Source organism: Ambystoma mexicanum, chromosome 3p (genome assembly GCF_040938575.1).
Source record: "Ambystoma mexicanum isolate Mex_15411 chromosome 3p, UKY_AmexF1_1, whole genome shotgun sequence".
Classification (NCBI taxonomy): Eukaryota; Metazoa; Chordata; class Amphibia; order Caudata; family Ambystomatidae; genus Ambystoma; species Ambystoma mexicanum.
Window position 1 is genome coordinate 681,888,600 of NC_090925.1, and position 18,849 is coordinate 681,907,448.

Below are 18,849 nucleotides of genomic sequence, written 5' to 3' on the forward strand. Positions count from 1 at the left end.
CGCTGAGATACGAGCAAGAAGACTGCCTCCGCACAACCCGGAGATACAAGCAAGCAGACTCCGCACAATCCTAATATACAAGCAAGCAGACCTCCATACAAGCCTGAGATACAAGCAAGCAGACTGCCTCGGCACAACCTTGAGATACAAGCAAGCAGACCCAGCACAACCCTGAGATACAAGCAAGTAGACCGCCACACAATCCTAAGATACAAGCAAGCAGACCTCCATACAACCCTGAGATACAAGCAAGCAAACTGCCTCAGCACAACCCTGAGATACAAGCAAGCAGACCCCACACAAACCTGAGATACAAGCAAGCAGTCCCCCATATTACCCTGAGATACAAGCAAGTTGATCTCCATACAACCGAGAGATACAACAAGCAGACTGCCTCCACACGACCCCAAGATACAATCAAGCAGACCTCCACACAATCCTAAAATACAAGCAATCAGACCTCCATACAACCCTGAGATACAAGCAAGCAGACCTCCATGTAACCCTAAGATACAAGCAAGCAGACCTTGCAAAACCCTGAGATACAAGCAAGCAGACCTTGCACAACCCTGAGATACAAGCAACAAGACCCCACACAACCCTGAGATACAAACAAGCCAACCTCCACACAACGCTGAGATACAAGCAAGCAGACTGCCTCTGCACAACCCGGAGATACAAGCAAGCAGACTCCGCACAATCCTAATATACAAGCAAGCAGACCTCCATACAAGCCTGAGATAGAAGCAAGCAGACTGCCTTGGCACAACCCTGAGATACAAGCAAGCAGAGCCCGCACAACCCTGAGATACAAGCAAGTAGACCGCCGCACAATCCTAAAATACAAGCAAGCAGACCTCCATACAACCCTGAGATACAAGCAAATAGACTGCCTCAGCACAACCCTGAGATACAAGCAAGCAGACCCCGCACAACCCAAGCAAGCAGTCCCCCATATTACCCTGAGATACAAGCAAGTTGATCTCCATACAACCGAGAGATACAACAAGCAGACTGCCTCCACACGACCCCAAGATACAAGCAAGCAGACCTCCACACAATCCTAAGATACAAGCAAGCAGACCTTGCACAACCCTGAGATACAAGCAAGCAGGCTGCCTCCTCACAACCCTGAGATATAAGCAGGAAGACCCCACACAACTCTGAGATACAAGCAAGCAGACTATGCACAACCCTGAGATGCAAGCAAGCAGACCGCAACACAACCCTGAGATACAAGCAAGCAGACCCTTGCACAACCCTGAGTTATATAAAGAGTATTTATTCAGTAACAATTTTCAAAACTATTAGCCGCATGCTGAAGTAACTTATGAAACTGGCCCACATGAGCCAAAAACGTGTCCCACTTTGACCCAAAAAACTGGCCCACACTAGAATTTAGCATTTTGCATTTGGGCATTGCCCTATAGGCCAGACTTGATACAAGCAAGCAGACCTCGCACAACCCCGAGATTCATGCAAGCAGATATCCACACAACCCTAAGATACAAGCAAGCAGACCTCCACACAACCCTGAGATAGAAGCAAGCAGACCCTGCACAGCCCTGAGATACAAGTAAGCAGACGTCCACACAACCCTGAGATACAAGCAAGCAGACCCTGCACAGCCCTGAGAGGCAAGCAAGCAGACCTCCACACAAACTCTGAGATACAAGCAAGCAGACCCTGCACAACCCTGAGATGCAAGCAAGCAGACCTCCACACAACCCTGAGATACAAGCAAGCAGACCTCCACACAACCCTCGGATAGAAGCAAGAAGACCCTGCACAATCCTGAGATACAAGCAAGCAGACGTCCACACAACCCTGAGATACAAGCAAGCAGACCCTGCACAACCCTGAGATGCAAGCAAGCAGACCCCCACACAACCCTGAGATACAAGCAAGAAGACCATGCACAACTCTGAGATGCAAGCAAGCATACCTCCACACAACCCTGATATACAAGCAAGCAGACCCCCGCACATCCCTGAGCTATATAAATACACTACACTACACACAACTATTAGCTAGAGGCACAGGCAGGAATACTGAAATCTACAGGCATGGTTGCCATGCACAATTCACCGTATACAGAATACACACAAGGTCACAGAAATCAACCAGAACACAAAAGTGAGCCACGTGCCCACGACAGCAGGTCTCGCACACTGACCTGACAGTATTAAATCGCCCTCTCGCCAAGTGTAGAAAGGGTGAGCATTATGAGCAGTGGTGCGCAGAGGGCAAATGGTGGCGGGGGGCATACAGTGGGGAAGTGATTGTAGTGTCGCACCGACGGCACTGAATGTGGGGGCAGAAAGGCGCATGTGTGGGCAAGCAAGGGACTTGAAGCACCATGAGGGTTGGGGGAGGCAAGGTTACGCTGATTAATTATCTGACACACCCCATGGTACAGAATCGGGAAGGAACCCCGCCAGGGAAGTGTGAGATGAGCCCCAGGTCCAGGGAGGGGGCACCTCGGATTTCAGATCCACTTAGAGAGCACCAAGAAGCAGCGACGCCACCTGGCGAAGGGACTTCGTCTAAAATGCAAAGGTTGCGGACAGGGGCAACAAGTGGAGGGGCCACCCCCCGGCCCGCCCTCCGATGCGGGGCATCTCCAGAAACGGACGTGAAGACCCACCCTCCCCGATCCTTTCGCAAACACCGCCAGGCACACGCGAGCTTGCCGTGTCCCCACCCCCACACGTAAACAGAGCACCACCGTACCTGTCAGTGAAGACCCCCGGAGTCAGAGAGAATCTGTCGAGAGGAGAAGGGCGATAGAGGAGAGAGTCATGGGGCGAGGAGCAGAGTAGAGAAAGGAGGCAGGAAATGAGGAGCCGAGCAGAGTCAATGGCTGAGGAGGACAGATGAGAGGCAGGATGAGGTACAGAGCTTGAAGGAGGTAGTATGTGTGGGACAGAGAGGAGAGGCGGCGTGAGGATCAGAAAGAGAAAAGGGAGCAGGCTTGGGGGACAGATCAGAGAGAGGGGCGGGAGGCGCAGTGAGCATCAGAGAGGCGTGCTGAAATTTGGAGGAGCAGAGGGGAGACGCAGAGTGGGATGAAGAGAGGAAGGGCAGCCTGAGGAATAGAGAGGAGAGGCGACGTGAGGGAATGAGGTGCAGGTGACGGTGGCGATGAGAGGAGAAGAGGTGAAATGCAAGGTGGAAAAGCGAGATGAGAGGGAAGGTGAGTGAGGAGCAGAGAGGTGAGGTGTTGAGGCCGGGCATGAAGCAGCGTAGTGAGGAGCACAGCGGCAAGGAGGGGTTCGGAGAGGAGCGACGAGTGAGGGTCAGAAACAGCAGCTAGGCTAGGCAGCAGACGAGAGAGAGAGAGAGAGAGAGAGAGGGAGATAGAGAAAGAGGGAGAGAGAGAGAGCGAGAGAGAGGTGTGATATAGTCAAACAGCAGGAACATACGGGCATTTCAATCATTTCAGTTGAATTGGGCCACTAACGTTTTGGAGGTGGGGTATGATAGCTTAAGGGGTGATTTAGGAATTGACGCTCCACCCTCCCCCACCTTGATGTCTGCTTTTCTTTCTTCTGCTGCGCAGGCCACAATATCCCACTCCATGTATTATCTCCACAGCGCACACGCCCCCATTGCGTTATTTGGGGCTGCAACACAAGCTGCGGCACAGGGCGCGCAGGTGGCCGTGCGGGCATGCGTTGATACTAGAGACCTGTAATGCAGCAAGGAAGAACGGAACATGTTGCCAAGTATGAGTTACAGAACCATTTCCCAAAAATTCTTCCCACTCCTTATTATATATTGATTGTGTAATCAGATAAGTGCACCCGGGATCAGAATTCCACCCACAGAAAACGTGTGTGTTGATTTCCCACTGCCCTCCTGCATTTGGAAACCTTACATTTCACCACGCCTCGATGCATTTGCGTTGCTGACACATGCAGACAGATTTCCCAGGCTGAAGGGAAGAGGCCCCCGGACATCATTTTGCCAGACATGGGAAAGAGCGTGGAGCAGAAAGGAGAGGCAGGGAGCGTGGATCAGAGACTGAACACATTTTCTGGAACGGACAATCAAGGCCGCCTGAAGAGCAGAGTCTAACGCAGGGTGGGGCACAATGCACAAATACTTGGGGGTGGACAGAGATAGCGATGAGAGACATGGTAGGGTTGACCCCTCCACTGGGTACCTTGGGAGATTATGGTTCCTTTTTCTACAACGTGAAGGGTTTTTGGCACCCTTCTAATCCGGGTGGGGTGGGGGGGGGGGGGTGGGGGAGGTGTTGGTTAGACTCTCCTCCCCCTTCTCTAGGGATCGGATTTAGGGACTCTAGTCTGAGAATTGTTTACTCAGAAAGTCTGTGTGGGTTCTACACAGATACGCTGTGTGGCATTGGAAAAGTTGGGCGGTCTAGTGTTGGGTGGGGGCAGGACTGAGGAGCGGGGTGTGATGGGAAGTGCTATTGGGAAGGGAAGTTTTTGTGTTGGGAAGGGGAAGAATAAAGGTGCTCCACACTCCTCCCTGAGTCCGCGTCTCTTGAGAGTGGCAGAGTGCGAAATGCGGCTGCACACGGGCGGTCCACGGGTTAGGCAAAGCCACCATTAGCGACAGAGGGGGCAAGCACACGCAGGAGATGGTTCCGGTTGCCCGCTTTGGGCTGTTACGTTATTGACATTGCGCACCGCGGGTGCAGCAGTGACAGCGCGATTCCCGCGTTTTCAGGCGACAGAAGGCAGGCTGCTTGCTGCTTCAGGAAAGTGTCCTCAGAGGATGGGCTCCACGAGGCAGGCCTTCTTGACTCGCCCCGACAGGAAGTGAGGCCCCAGTGCGGTGGAAGCCATCACGCTCTTGTCTGCACAGCAATGCTTATGGCTGAAAAGGCGGCCACCATTTTAGGAGTAAGATAGCAGCGGGTGTCATGACCTGCCACCAGAGAAGACGGCTATATGGATGATGGGTACCCCAATGCCTAGTAGGAGCTGCTTTTGGTACACCCAGTTTCCCACTGTTACAGTCATTGACATTGATGCAAAATCACCATTGACTCCAGTGCCCAAATCAGCCTGTCCTAGTCAGCAACATGCCTGACCCTGATATTCCTGCCACTGTCCCTGTCCACCTCCAGCACAGACGCAGCAGAGAATCCAGGAGTCCCTGGTGCTGCAGTTACCAGGGGTATTTAATGTCACAAATACCAGCAACATGGGACCCAAATGGGCCAGGTGGCTCAGGGGCTTTGACCTATATGTGGGCGCCATGGGGCCCATGGAAGATAGACAAAAATGTCTACTGAAATGGGTGGTAGGACCTGCAACCAGAGACGCTATTGATGAACTGCCTGCAGATTCCATTGATACCATTCAGGGACTGAAGGCTGCTCTCTCCACTTACTTCACACCACACACAAATACGGACTATGAGCACCATTTCTTTCACACCACCAACCATCTAAAAGGGGAGACAATGGACGCATTTGTAATGAGACTGTGGATTAAACTTAAACATTGCAACTTTAATAACTACTCAAACACTGAGGCCTTACGCTCTCAGATAATTGTTGGATGTGAGTCGCAAAACTTGAGGACGAAGTATGCAGTAGCACCTTGGAGCATATCTCATGCGCAGAATGGCTTGTCACTGAGTTAGTTTTGACACGATCTGACATCCATCTACTCATCATGCCGCTTTACTCATGTTATAGTTTCTACTGCAGTAAGCTTCTATGTATCCCATCTACCTTGCGTTTCTGCCTATGTACATTTGTTGAGCTTCATCTTGCTCATCTTCTCGGCATAGATGGTTTCTTCCTCTCTTTGTACTTGTTTATTTTGTTAATTGGATACACCTTCATTCTTTAAGTATTCTTATATCGTTTCTGTGCATCATTGTGTCTTCCCTTTATGATGTCGCTTTATTCTCGTCGGTTCGCACTTATAGCTCTTCCATGTCCAATGGGGCATCATCTAGAAACCACAGGGAGCCATTTTGTTATAGATGTGGATACAAATGTCCACAATAAAGCATGTGTACGGCCCTAGGGCAGTGATGCACAGCATGTGGAGGGGAAAATCACTATAAATCAGTCTGCCGAAATGACCAGAAACACAGTGAAAGGGGCTATGAAGGCGTATACGCAGCAAGACCCAAAGATCACACACCAACCACTGCCTTGGCGTGTCTCAATTCGCATCTGAGGTCCATGGGAAGTACAGAGACAGGGGACGACGAGAGGATGACTTGGGAGAAGAAAAGAAATCAAAGGATCGCAGACGCTACCACCTCTCGACATCAAGGCCAGAAAGATGGTCAAGACGTCAGTAAAATACCTGGTTGAACAGTCACCATCAGAAACAGAGCTGAGCTCCTCAGCGGGTGAGAAACTGCGAAAAGGGTATCTGTACACCCTGTGCAACAACAAACAGCCCACGGAACATAGCCCTACACTGTTCATGCATCTAAATGAATGGCAGGTGCAACTGTAAACGTCATTAGTGAACAAACGTACAAATCCCTTCCACAAATACCCAGTCTTGGCCCACCAGAAGTAGACATCTACCCTTACGGGTCCATGTCTCCATTAAAGTGCATGGGCCAGTTCGAAGCGAGCTGCCGCTACAAGACACAAGAGAGAAAATTCCCTGTGCACATGATAACAATGTCAACTGCGTACGGGTGTATTCTAAGTTTCATAATGCCATTGACATGGGTTTAATAAATGCACTATTTTTTTTATTTTTTTTTATTTTAATTTTATTGGTTTAAAACAAACCTTTAAAATGTTGCACAAACATCTACACAAAACAAGAGTTTTACCGACTCCGTCATCATTTGTCAATGCCCCCGACTGGATCGATTTCATTCTGCCCATACCTTCGGACAGAGATAGTCACCCAGATTTCCCCTTAAAAATGGTTTTTAAGAGTTCTCAACCATTTTCTCCGGCTCCTTATTGACCTGCGTTCTCTTTTAATTTCGCTACGATAATAGCCAGAAAGGAAGTCAAGGGCAAGATTAGTTTCATGTCCAGTCCATTCCACATTTTCCGCAACCACTCTTCTGCGCACGCAGAACGATTTGCATCTGACCATTGGCCCAGATGTATTGATCTAGCGTCTCTTAGAGCTGAGCAGAAGAGGACTAAGTGTTTTAAGGACTCTAGCTCCTTATTACAAAAGCGACAAGTAGAGGTTTGTCCCGCATTACACGCCCAATAACTGGTTCGCTCTTTAGTTCTTAATGCATTCAACCGGAACAGTAAAAATAATCTTCTTGCATTTGCGTTTGGAAAGCGGGACAAATATTTTTGCAAGATGTTGTACCCTCTTGCTTCCGTAGGAGAATCTGTCATCGCATTAGCCATCAATCGCTCACGACATGTATTTATCCAGTCAGCACGCCATAGTCGCACTATATAGACTGATGACCAATAAATACTTAGATGCGGTCGACAAGATTGACTAACTGGTCTCAATGCTTTTCAAAGGAATTGGGAAATTGAAGAATAAGTAGATCAAGCTCCACATTGATGAAGACATCCCGCTGGTGGCACAACACTACTGAGGCATCCCTATCAACATACAATGGGGTATCTGTACATCCTGGGCAAGAAACGGGCCATGGAACATAGCCCTACACTGCTCATGCATCTAAATAAACGGCAGGTGGAACAGTAAACGTCATTAGTGAACAAACGTACAAAGCGCTTCCACAAACACCAAGACTTTGCCCATCGGAAGTGGACATCGGCCCTTACGGTCCAGGTCTCCATTAAAGTGCATAGGCCAGTTCGAGGCGAGCTGACGCTACAAGACACGAGAGGAGAATTCCTGTGCACGTGATATCAACGGCAACGGAGTATGAGTGTATTCTAAGTTTCAAAACGGCCATTGACATGGGTTTAACACATGTACTATGTAGACTGATGGTCAATAAATATTTAGATCCGGTCGACAAGATAGACCAACTGTTCCCAATGCTTTTCAAAGGAATTGGGAAATTGAAGAATGTGCCTATCAAGCTCCACATTGATGAAGATGTCGCACCGGTGGCACAACACTACTGATGCATCCCCGTCAACATACAACGACAGGTGGCGGAAGAACTTCACAAATTGTTGGAGCAGGACATTATAGATCCGGCAGAGGGACCTACTCCATGGGTGTAACCCATCATGCCTTTGCCAAAAAAAGGATCATATGCCACCTGGCTGTACGTGGATGCGACCAAACCAAGCCATCAAGAGAGAATGTCATCTGGCCCCTGTATCACTTACATAATACACCTATTGAATGGAGCCAAGGTCTTTCCTAAGCTGGATCTCAACAAGGGCTATCACCAGCTGGTCCTAAGCCCATAGAGTCAATATATCACAACATTTGTGACACAACTTGGCCTGCATAGATACAAACATTTGAGCTCTGGGTGTCTTTTTGGCGGCGGAGATATTCCAGGCAGGGATACCCAATTGCATCAACTACAGTGAGGACATTTTTTTGTTTGGCACGAGCGCGGAGAAACATGATGAGGCAGCAAATTGCACCCTGAACAGAGAAAAGTGTGAATTCAGGAAGGGCACCTTATGTTTCTTTGGGCACATCTCCAAAAAAGGAATGACACCAAATCCTAAGAAGGTGGCAGCAATTAATGAGACCTCCCCTCCAACAAATTTCTCAGAGTTTCGATCATTACTGGGGCTGGCAAGCTATTGCACAAGGTACATCCAAGATTTTGCCACCATAACTGAACTATTGAGGGCACTCAACTCAGAAAACAGCAGGTGCCATTTCACTGGTCAACGGCGTGTCAGACGGCATACACAGCCATATGTGATTAAATTCCAGAGGCTGAAAACATGGCGTACTTTGATGTTGTGAGAGATACAGAACTGACTGTGGACGCAAGTCCAGTGGCCTTGGTGCCATCTTGGCGCAGAAGGCGCAAGACAACTCACAACAGAGACACATCATATCATAAGACTGTCAAGGATGGACCAAGCAAACTCGCAGGCTGAGAAAGAAAGCGTGTCCATCATCTGGGCATATGAGCATTTTCATTTGTTCTTATATGGGAAGCCTTTCACAATTGTTACTGATCATCAGTCATTATTATTCCTCTACAGCAACCCCCAAGTGAAAATGCCACCCTGCATAGCCAGGTGAGGCTTGCGATTGCAGGGCTATGCATTCAACATCATCCACCGGCCAGGGAAGGAGGAGAAGCCAGCTGACTTTCTGTCACGTCACATGAGGACAGCTTACTCACCAGAGCCCTTGGTGGCTGATATATAGATAAGATATATTGTACAGCAAGTGATTCCACAAGGGGTAGATCCGGTGAATCTCACTCAGGAGGCAGAGAAGGATGTGGCCACACAAATTGTCACTGAAGGGCTGTAATCTGGAAAGTGGAGCAGAGCAAAGGAGAGAAGCTGCTTCGAATCGGAGCAGGTGCAGCAGAACATGTGAAGTTTCATACTGGTAAAGGACGAATTAGCCATGTCAGACGAGACACATCTACTCAAGGGGAACAAGCTGGTGGTGTCTATATCCCTGAGGAGGCAAGTGGTCAAGCTCACGCATGAGGGGCACCGAGGAATCATATTAACAAAGAGCATGTTATGGCAGAAAATGTAGTTTCTGAGACTAGACGATGGTCGAATTACTAAAGGAGTACCTCACATGCTGTTTATCGCCCCGGCAAGGCATCTAGGACCACTGAAGATGACAGAGCTGCCGGAAGGGGTGTGGGAGGAAGTGGGCGTCAACTTCTTTGTACTCATTGAAGGGGGCGAGTATGTGCTAGCTGTGATGGACGAATATTCACAGTTTCCTGAAGCCCAGATGGTAGCCTCCACGGTGGCGCACAAAGTTCGAGGAGCTTTGACTCTGAGACCCTGCTAGGCTTAGCGGCACAACACACTCGTAGTGTCAGAGCTCTGAAGATGGTACCCTCTTTGTGTGAGAGGTGCTCTCACTCTCCTTTATAACCTCAGGCTCTGTATCCATCCATCAAACTCAGAAACCTTCCTAGTGTGCAGTGCTCAAACTCTGAGGGCTTATTAGTCAGTTGGCTATAAATCAGTAACCCCCCTCCCTATTGCACAGGACTTGCCCATGGCACCTCCTACACTGAGGGCTCTAATGCTAACAACCTCGTAGTATGAGGGGCTTCGACTTTGGTTGGGCCTCCCTTTATCTGAAAGGTGCCTGTGTTAAAATCATGGTGGCCTGGGGTGCAGCGACACTTGGACCTTCCTGTTGTAAGACTCTTTCACTCTGAAACCTGTTCAATCTCATCCGTTCTGACTCTGACACCCGCTTAGCCTGAGGGGCTTTGGCTTGGAAAGCATCAGTATGAGCCAGGGGTTCTGACTCAGAGAGACCCTCGTGGCTTGAGGGGGGCTGACACCGAGAACCCCCATTATGAGTGCTCTGACACTTTCAGTTCTGTGGGAGTGTCACTCCAATACTCTGCTTGTTGAATGGGCTTTCAACAAAGACGCCCCCCGCCCCCTGGTTTGAGGCAACATGACCCACCTTGCCCATGTAGCGCTGACACTGAAACCCTACTAATCTGAGGGGCTCATACGGTTAAACCCTCCTAAATTGAGGGCCTCAATCTCTGACACCTTCCTGCCCCTAGCTGAAAAAGTTATGTTTTAGGTTAGGAGGATAGCTCAGTGGCAACGTGCTTGCCTTGGAAGAAAGACGACACGGGGCAACAGGTTTGATCCACGGGTGCGTGCTAAGAAACCTCTGGGTATTAAGCGCGTTATAAATAACCTATCAAATATCATATATCACACTGACACCAGATCACGACTATCAGTTTGAGATTTTGCTTTTAATCCTTAAAGCTAGAACGATAACTAATGCTTGTGAGTTTACTGTCTCTGCTTGCAGAGATTTCAGGTTGGCACGTGCCTCGCAAGAGTAGTTATTTCATGCAGTGCTGTAGTTTTCATTTCATGCTCACCCCTGTAACTCTGGGTTTTCCTGCTATAAATGTTAGACAGCAAGCACTGCCATGCAAAGAGGAATGTAGGACTGGGTCAGGTATTCATACCTGACAGAGGGCAGCTTGAGGTGTGTCTGCTGGCCCAGGATCCGGGAGCAGAATGTGGTGCATAGACTGTAATATGCAACATATGGGCTCTCATGCAAACTGCAATGCATGGTTTCCCTTTTGATTCCATGGGGCCTCATTACGACCCGGGCGGTAACCATGGCACTATTTGCGCCATGGTTGCCACCGGTAAACTACTGATTCCGCCATGGTGAATGGCGGAATTACCGCCCCATTCCAAGGTTTGCGGGGGCGGTAATTCCCCATTCACCATGGCCCTTCCCCATTCCCATTGAGCCCCCATTTGGTCTGATCATTTCTTTGACTCTTTTTTCTAGTTGGTGAGTTTGTTGTTTTCTAGACCAATCACCCGGACAAAAAAATCTACAGTTAGATATTAAACTTTTGCAGGAATCAATGGCATCTGCCCTATTGTGCAGAAGATAACACAGCTCTTCTCTTCCGGAGTTGCCGTTCCCAAGCTTTGTATAACTGTGTTTGAGATTTACTTCAGGGACTACCAGTATCTTCTGGAAAAAGTAGACCCTAGAGTCTCCACTCTGGGACAATTCCATTCTACTCCCTCACTGACATCCCCATGAAAGTCTGAAAATAAAATGTGCGCGGCATCGGCATACACACACACATGCTGCTGATAAGAGTTACTGCACTTTACACATGGAAGAGTATATAAAAAGCCATTCTGTCCGCTAACACACCATTTGGACAATAAGAATTAGCCATCTGCCAACCAACCTCGAACTCTTTTTCATTTAGCTAATTGTGTGACACATCCTGGTATCTGCTTTCCTTCTATCCCACTTTCGGTATCTGCTTTCCTTCTATCCCACTTTCGGTATCTGCTTTCCTTCTATCCCACTTTCGGTATCTGCTTTCCTTCTATCCCACTTTCGGTATCTGCTTTCCTTCTATCCCACTTTCGGTATCTGCTTTCCTTCTATCCCACTTTCGGTATCTGCTTTCCTTCTATCCCACTTTCGCAATTCCTTTTTTGTGGACACATCTGCCAGAATAAAATGGAATTTGGGGGTAACTGATGAACCCCTTTTCCACAAGAAGCTCCATTCTCTCCCAGAGAACTTTAGAAAATATCCTACTCTTTGCACACAGTGGAGGCCGCAGAATTGCTAACCCTACTTTATCAAATAAAACCTACCCACTCAGAGGCATATCCTGTACCTGGCTGGCTCATTTTGCAGCACCCAGTAGCCTTTGCTGAATGCATCAAGGACCCAGTGGTGAAACACAAAATTTGGGGGGCCCCCTGTGAGCCATGCTGAGGGCTCCTCCCCCCAAATCTCTGCAACAAAGCACGCGACGTGCCACACACCGTGACGGCATGGACCACCATGCATGTACAATGTCCATGATGATCATGCTGCTGCAGGGGCACGTGCGGTGCTGCGCAGTGTAAAAGATGTATGTTTTTTAATCAAAGCTTACATCTTTCACTTAGTGTAGAAGCAAGGATGCAGCGCCTGGCCTCTGGCACCCAAATGTACTAGCCACCAGTGGTGACTGGTGAATTCTTTTATTGGAGGAGGGTAAATATTTGCCACAGTTATGCGAGAGCGACCGAGTGTAACAAGAGAACATGAGCCAGTGAAAGGGGGCTTAGGGTATTATCCCACCCCGAGAAATTGTTTTTTGAACAATGGGTTAAAATGGTGCATTATACAGCACAAATTATGTGAAAAATTAGGTAAAAAGCTAGATAGTGTGCAATTGGTTTTGCTGGGTAACCCGTGAAACAATCCAATGGATGCAAGTCACCAACAGTGCACAAAAAACCTTACCCAGTGCATTTTCATGCCTTTCCCCACAATAAATGCAAGTATAAAAAATATTTTCACGCTCGCTCTGCCCATATATTTCCATGCTGGCTGCACCAATATATGCCAGTATTCCCTTAGAAGAACGTACTCAGATTTACTTTACATGTAATGCCAGTAATTATGCTATAAGAAAACATGTCGAAGCTGGCTCTGGCAATATATGCCAGCACCCTTATGTGTAAACATACTCCTGTTGGCATTGCCATTAGAAATGCCATACCACAATAAGAAAACATGTCTGAACTGGTCCAATGTAGACCAGCCTAACCAGGCAAGCACACGTATGCTTGCTTTATCAAAGACGCTTAGTAAACAAATGTAATGCCACAGGAAGAAACTGTTAGGCTGTCTGTTTCAACAATGCCAGTATAGCCACGTAATAACACATATCATGCTTGCCTGTTTTATCATAGATGGCAGGTAAAAAATGTCAAGCCATATATGGGGGCTCATTATAAGTTTAGTGGTATCTCGCTGGTAAATCTGCCGTCATGCCACCAAACTATATTTCCGGTACCACCACTTGGTCCATCGGCATTACTGCTGGATTACGAGTGGTGGTGCCAGTGCTAGTCCCCATTCATTTTGAGTCCATAGGACTCAAAGGGCATTTTACCGGAATTACCATGCTAGTAATTTTGGAACCAGTAATCTTGGAAAAACCAGCTGGAAATTGCCGGATTTAGCTCCAGCTCATAGCTGGAAGTGAATCCTTCAATTTTCCGGCAGACTCGTAGTTGGCCTGTGCAGTAATGTGCTGGTATAAGATAATACTGGTAAATTATTACTGCTCTAGACAACTTGTAATGAGCACCTGCAAAGTATGAAATGACTAGAATGGCTGCAACAAAATGACAGTATAGCCAAGTTATAACACATATCATGCTTGCTTCATCATAGATGCCCATAACAAAATGCCATCCACAGTATGCAATAGCTAGACTGGCTGCACAAAAATGCCAGTCTAGCCACATAATAGCACAAATCAACTTGATTGTGCCCACACATGCCAGTAAAACATGCCATGAAACTTAAGGAAATGTCAACATTGCTCCCGGGCTCCCCGGGCTTCCCAATAACTTGTGCACACATATAATCACATTCATACCCATTAACTCTCCCATACATCTTCTCTCACATCCACTCACACTACATTCTCCACACATTCACCCACAGCCCAGAACATTCACAGCCACATTAATACCCATTCACTCACCTATAACTCACCCATACACCTTGCATATTAATTCACAATGAATTCTACACACAGGCACCCACCCAGAACATTCACACATACACACAACCATATTCATATGCATTCACTCACACATACATTTTCTCTCACATCCACTCACATTGTATTCTCCACACATGCACCCACCCCCACCATTAATACCCATTCACTTACCTGTCACTCACCCAAAGACCTTCTCTCAGAGTAACTCACACTACATTCTACACACAGGTATGGACACCCACACATTTATCCATCCACCTGTCACGCATCCATACATCTTTAACATTCACTTGCACTGCATTATACACACAGGCATCCATCCAGAACATGCACACCCACACACATACACAAAATCATGTCCATACCTATACACCCAGCAGTCATTCACCCATGCACCTCTCACATTTACTCACACTGCATTCTCCACATGAGAACGCAGAACATTCATCCACACACACACACTACATTCTCAATTACATGACAGGTGCACTCACCACCCATGCATACATGCACGCACACATAAACATGCATACATACATCTATACCATACTTACATACACAATCCTAGCAAATATACACTCACACACATACACACACACACACACACACACACACACGTTTCAACAAAGAAAAAAGTTTTCTCACCTGGTCAGCATGTCTGATTAGTCATTGAGCGAGCTGGAGCAGGCAGAATGCCTAGTTGCCGCGCCAGCTGCAGTTGGCTCCGGCCCAACCCTCATCCTGACTTACAGTCAGGGTGAGGGCTGAGCCGGGCTCCCCCACCCCCTAAGGATCTGGGGTAGCAGGGGTGGGGCTGAGGGTGTAACGCTCACCTGATTCCCGTAGAGGCGCCGGTCTTGACTGGGCGTATACCGTATCTTCAAAGGTGATGTGTAACACACGGCTGGCTCTTTGGGCTGGACCTCTGTGCACTGTATGTCTGCCTCGAAGGGTAAGATGTCTGCAGATAGAAAATATGGGATTAAGGAACTGGGTTATTGAATGTCTCTCTCTTCTTCCCTTTCTCTTCTCCTGTAGAACCCCAAAGGTTAACGCTCTCACCTTAGGTAAGTGAACGCCGTGCTCTCCATCTGCCTCGGGGCAGGGTGCTGTAACCAGTTTCTTCAGTGGATAAGGGGAGCAGGCCTCTTGACTTCAGAGGACTGCTGTCCGTCGTTTACTGCACGAACGGTAAGTTTCGAGTAATTCTAATGTCTTTAAAGTCGTTAGTAATGATGTTTCTTGTTTTGCAGGGTTCCGGCGATGGCGGATGACGGGCTGAAGTGAGTTGAAGATGGAGCCCGTGTGATGAATAGAAGCGCCTGGAAGCACGTAAGTAAGCGCTTGTTGCCTGCTTCACGATGCGCTCTAACTGTCTTTTTATTTTGCAGGTACAAGTTCAGAGCGGCTGCAGGGTGCCGGAATACCCACTGGGTTAGATGTGGAAAGGAGTAATGGCACGTGAGTATTAAAGTTCCCCAATGTCTTTAAACGCACCTTGTTTTGTCTTTCAGATGCGGGATGCAGCGCCGAAGGCCTCCGGAGCGTGCGAAGAGTTGGTAAGCTTTTGTCTTTCAGATGCCGGAATGCAGTGTGAAGACCTCCGGAGCGCACGAAGAGTAGGTAAGCGTTTGTCTTTCAGATGCCGGAATGCAGCGCGAGGCGTTGGTGACAGCCGATGGACCAGGTAAGTGAAGAGCTGTCACTGAAGACCGTAATGCTAACCTGTTCTTTCTTGTCTTTATAGGTGTTGCTGAAGACTGGATTCAGGATGGTAAGCCTTTTTCCTTAGGCCCAGGATCAGATGCAGAAGACACGATGAGCGTTCTGCTGCAGAGGATGCAGAATAACGCAAAGCAAGATTCATCCATCGGGTGTGGTTTAAATAGCCTCCTGTAGTGCTTAGGTGTCTCCTTCCACAGCCACGCCTAGGTAAGAAAAGAGTTCCTGCTTTCCAGAAGAGTTCCAGTGTTCTGAATCTAGGGAGTGGCTCCTGCCCCACCCAACAGGAAAAGTAGTTCCAAACAGAAGAGGATCAGAGGCTCAACTGGCAGGCAAGTAAGCAGCATGGTCTGCTGCAGGTAAGTCCACTCAAGCATTATGAGCCCGGCGCTTCCAGCGCTGGGACTGGGCATATTTATGAACCTGGTGCCACTGGCGCCAGGACTGGGTCCAAAAGGTCCCAATTGGGACTGGTTGGCACTCGGAACCTGGGTTATGGATCTGCTTCCAAGGGAGTTGGGAAAACCCTGACCTTTTGGAAGCAGAGATCATGACAGAGGGTTGCCCAGTTATGCCAGTGCACAGACATTAGCAACCTGAGCCTTCTTTCAGGATGTGTCCCCCAGATCTTAAATAGGGGATCAGATCTCTGCTGCTGAAAAAAAAGGCGATTCAATTCTACCATCATGGTGTACTTCGAAGCAATTTTTAGAATGTCGTTTTTGTCTAAACCTCTTCAAAAGCTAGTGGTGTATCTCCCACCCTGTCCAGGTTTCGATCAGGCCATGGGACTGAAACTGTGTTAATAGGCTCAGTGGGTAATGGAAAAGGTGCTGTTGGTCATGTTCGACCTTTCTGCTGCGTTGGACATGGTCAGCCATTCCATTCTAATCTACACATTGTTGTCTGTAGGCCAAGTCACCAGCATTGCGCTACAACGTGTTTGCTTCTTTATGGAGGAAATGTCTGAGAGGAGCACCTCAGCCCTTCTCGTTCTGCTAGATCTACTGTTACTTGTGGAGTACCTCAGTGGTCACCCTTCTCCCATGTCCACTTTAAGGTTTATTTCACCTTTTTCAGTCACTGTGCAATTATATGTGGTCGACACACACATTTATATTGGTGACTCAAGGGTGGAAGGGGAGTTCCGAGTGTTACAAGGCTGCCTGCAGCGAACCAGAGACTGGATGAGCTCTCACCACCTGCAGCTGAATTGTTCAAAGATTCCAGTGATCATTTTCTGGAGAATAACTGAAAGATAATACAAACCATATCTATTCCTTCTCTTCTGGGGCTTTCCCTTCCTAAGAGTACATAGGTCAAGCACCTAGACGTCTCCTTTGATGAACATTTTACTCTTGCTTCCCAAATCAATTTGGTTGTTAGCCGTTGTTGTTCTCCAACTTAGAGACCTTATAAGGAGCACCCTTTGGCTTTCCCTTAAACATTGATCCCTCCAGACTGAGCCACGTCAACTCTCTTTATGGCGGTCTACCCACCCCCATCTTTAATCTTAACTTCTTTGGACCAAGAATGTGTCTATTCATTTGCTATGGAGTCTTGGTCAGTCTAAATATGTCTTGGGAGCTCGAGCCTCACTCCACAGGCTTTAGGTCAAAAGGGAAGTAGAATTTAACATCGCCTGTTCAGCCCTTAAATGCATATGTAATCTGGCCCCGGCTTAACTTCTGACCAAAGTACAGCTTTATTTCCACTCCTGATCCCTGTGAGCCACCACTCAGTTGCTGATCAACTCGCCTGCTTTCAAACTGACTACTAAGGGAGGTAGCACTTTACAGTCCAAGAGGGAAACATTGGGAATTCCCATCTCTTTGCAGTTCGCTCAGGAAACTCCCTCCTCAAATTTAGATCAGCTCTAGAACATTTCCTTATTCTCTAGGCAGTGAGGTCTCGAGAGCACTGAGACCCTTCTATAGATATGCACGCGCCACAGAAATGTACCAAATCAATTAATCACTAAATCAGCATTAACGCTGATCGATTTCCAAACATATTGTTGATATCTATGACATTGTCCTGGAGAGTTGACATCAACCTCTTCTTCCTCCCATGCCTTTAAATAGAAACCACAAGAGATACAGCGCTCAACTTGGGCATCATGGATGTACAGTGTTGTGCATTGTGGTCCCACTTGTTGAATAAGTTGAACCAGGTATTTACAGTGTATTTGTTTTTTATTTTCAGGCATCAAACGTTTTCAATTTCCTTGAGAGATGGGTTGGGCATCTGGTTCATCTTGGTGTTGAGGCGTTCAGGTCTAAAATAATTTGAAAGCATCATTTCTAAAGTTAGTTACCCAAATCTATATATATATAAAACTGAAAATCTGTTAGTTTCCTTGTTTGCTCCTCATGCAATTCCACATCATTCCACGGATCTGCACCACATGTTGCACAGTTACCTGTTAAGACCCTCTGGAAGCCACAGGCTACATTACATGTGGACATCCCACCCCTTTCCCTGGATATCAGCCCTTGCATACATGAGACATTTGCCTGGAAGTAGGAAGCGGAAAAACATCAAGGTGTTCATAGAAAGACCAGACAGATCTCATTTCAAGCATCTGGACGCAAGGAACAGAACTTCAACTGACCTCAAAAACACGTTTCATATGGCACCGCGCCAGCGTAATGCGACAGGTGGGGAGAGCGCACAGAAGGTCCCATTATGCTGCAGCACGCCAATTATCCCCTCCACGTCTGCTCCATGATTTTCAACAATTGATGAGAGAGTAATCATGCCTGTCTACAGAACCCGTGTGAAGTATGGGCACTTTCAGCTAGTTACAATTAAAATATAGGTCTACACATAACTTATAGACTCAGTTGCAACCACAGTAACGGCATCATTAAGGTTAAAAGCAGGCTTAGTATTTTGCTCCTCATTCAAAGTTCGCCTTTTAACAATTTCGGCAGCACAAAGAATGAGCATTTGCTGTGGATCCAGTAGCCACACGGTGGACATTGCACT

At 47.7% G+C, this 18,849-nt stretch overlaps 1 protein-coding gene across 1 annotated transcript in view; it reads right to left on the reverse strand.

Annotated features, from left to right (window-relative positions):
* The window catches only part of GPRIN1 (G protein regulated inducer of neurite outgrowth 1), a 231,418-nt gene extending 228,091 nt beyond the window's left edge, over window positions 1-3,327 (reverse strand). Inside the window, exon 1 of the mRNA XM_069651471.1 lies at window positions 2,734-3,327. The gene's annotated coding sequence lies outside the window, so the exon portion shown is untranslated. The remainder of the gene's footprint in view (window positions 1-2,733) is intronic.
* Window positions 3,328-18,849: the final 15,522 nt, after the last annotated feature.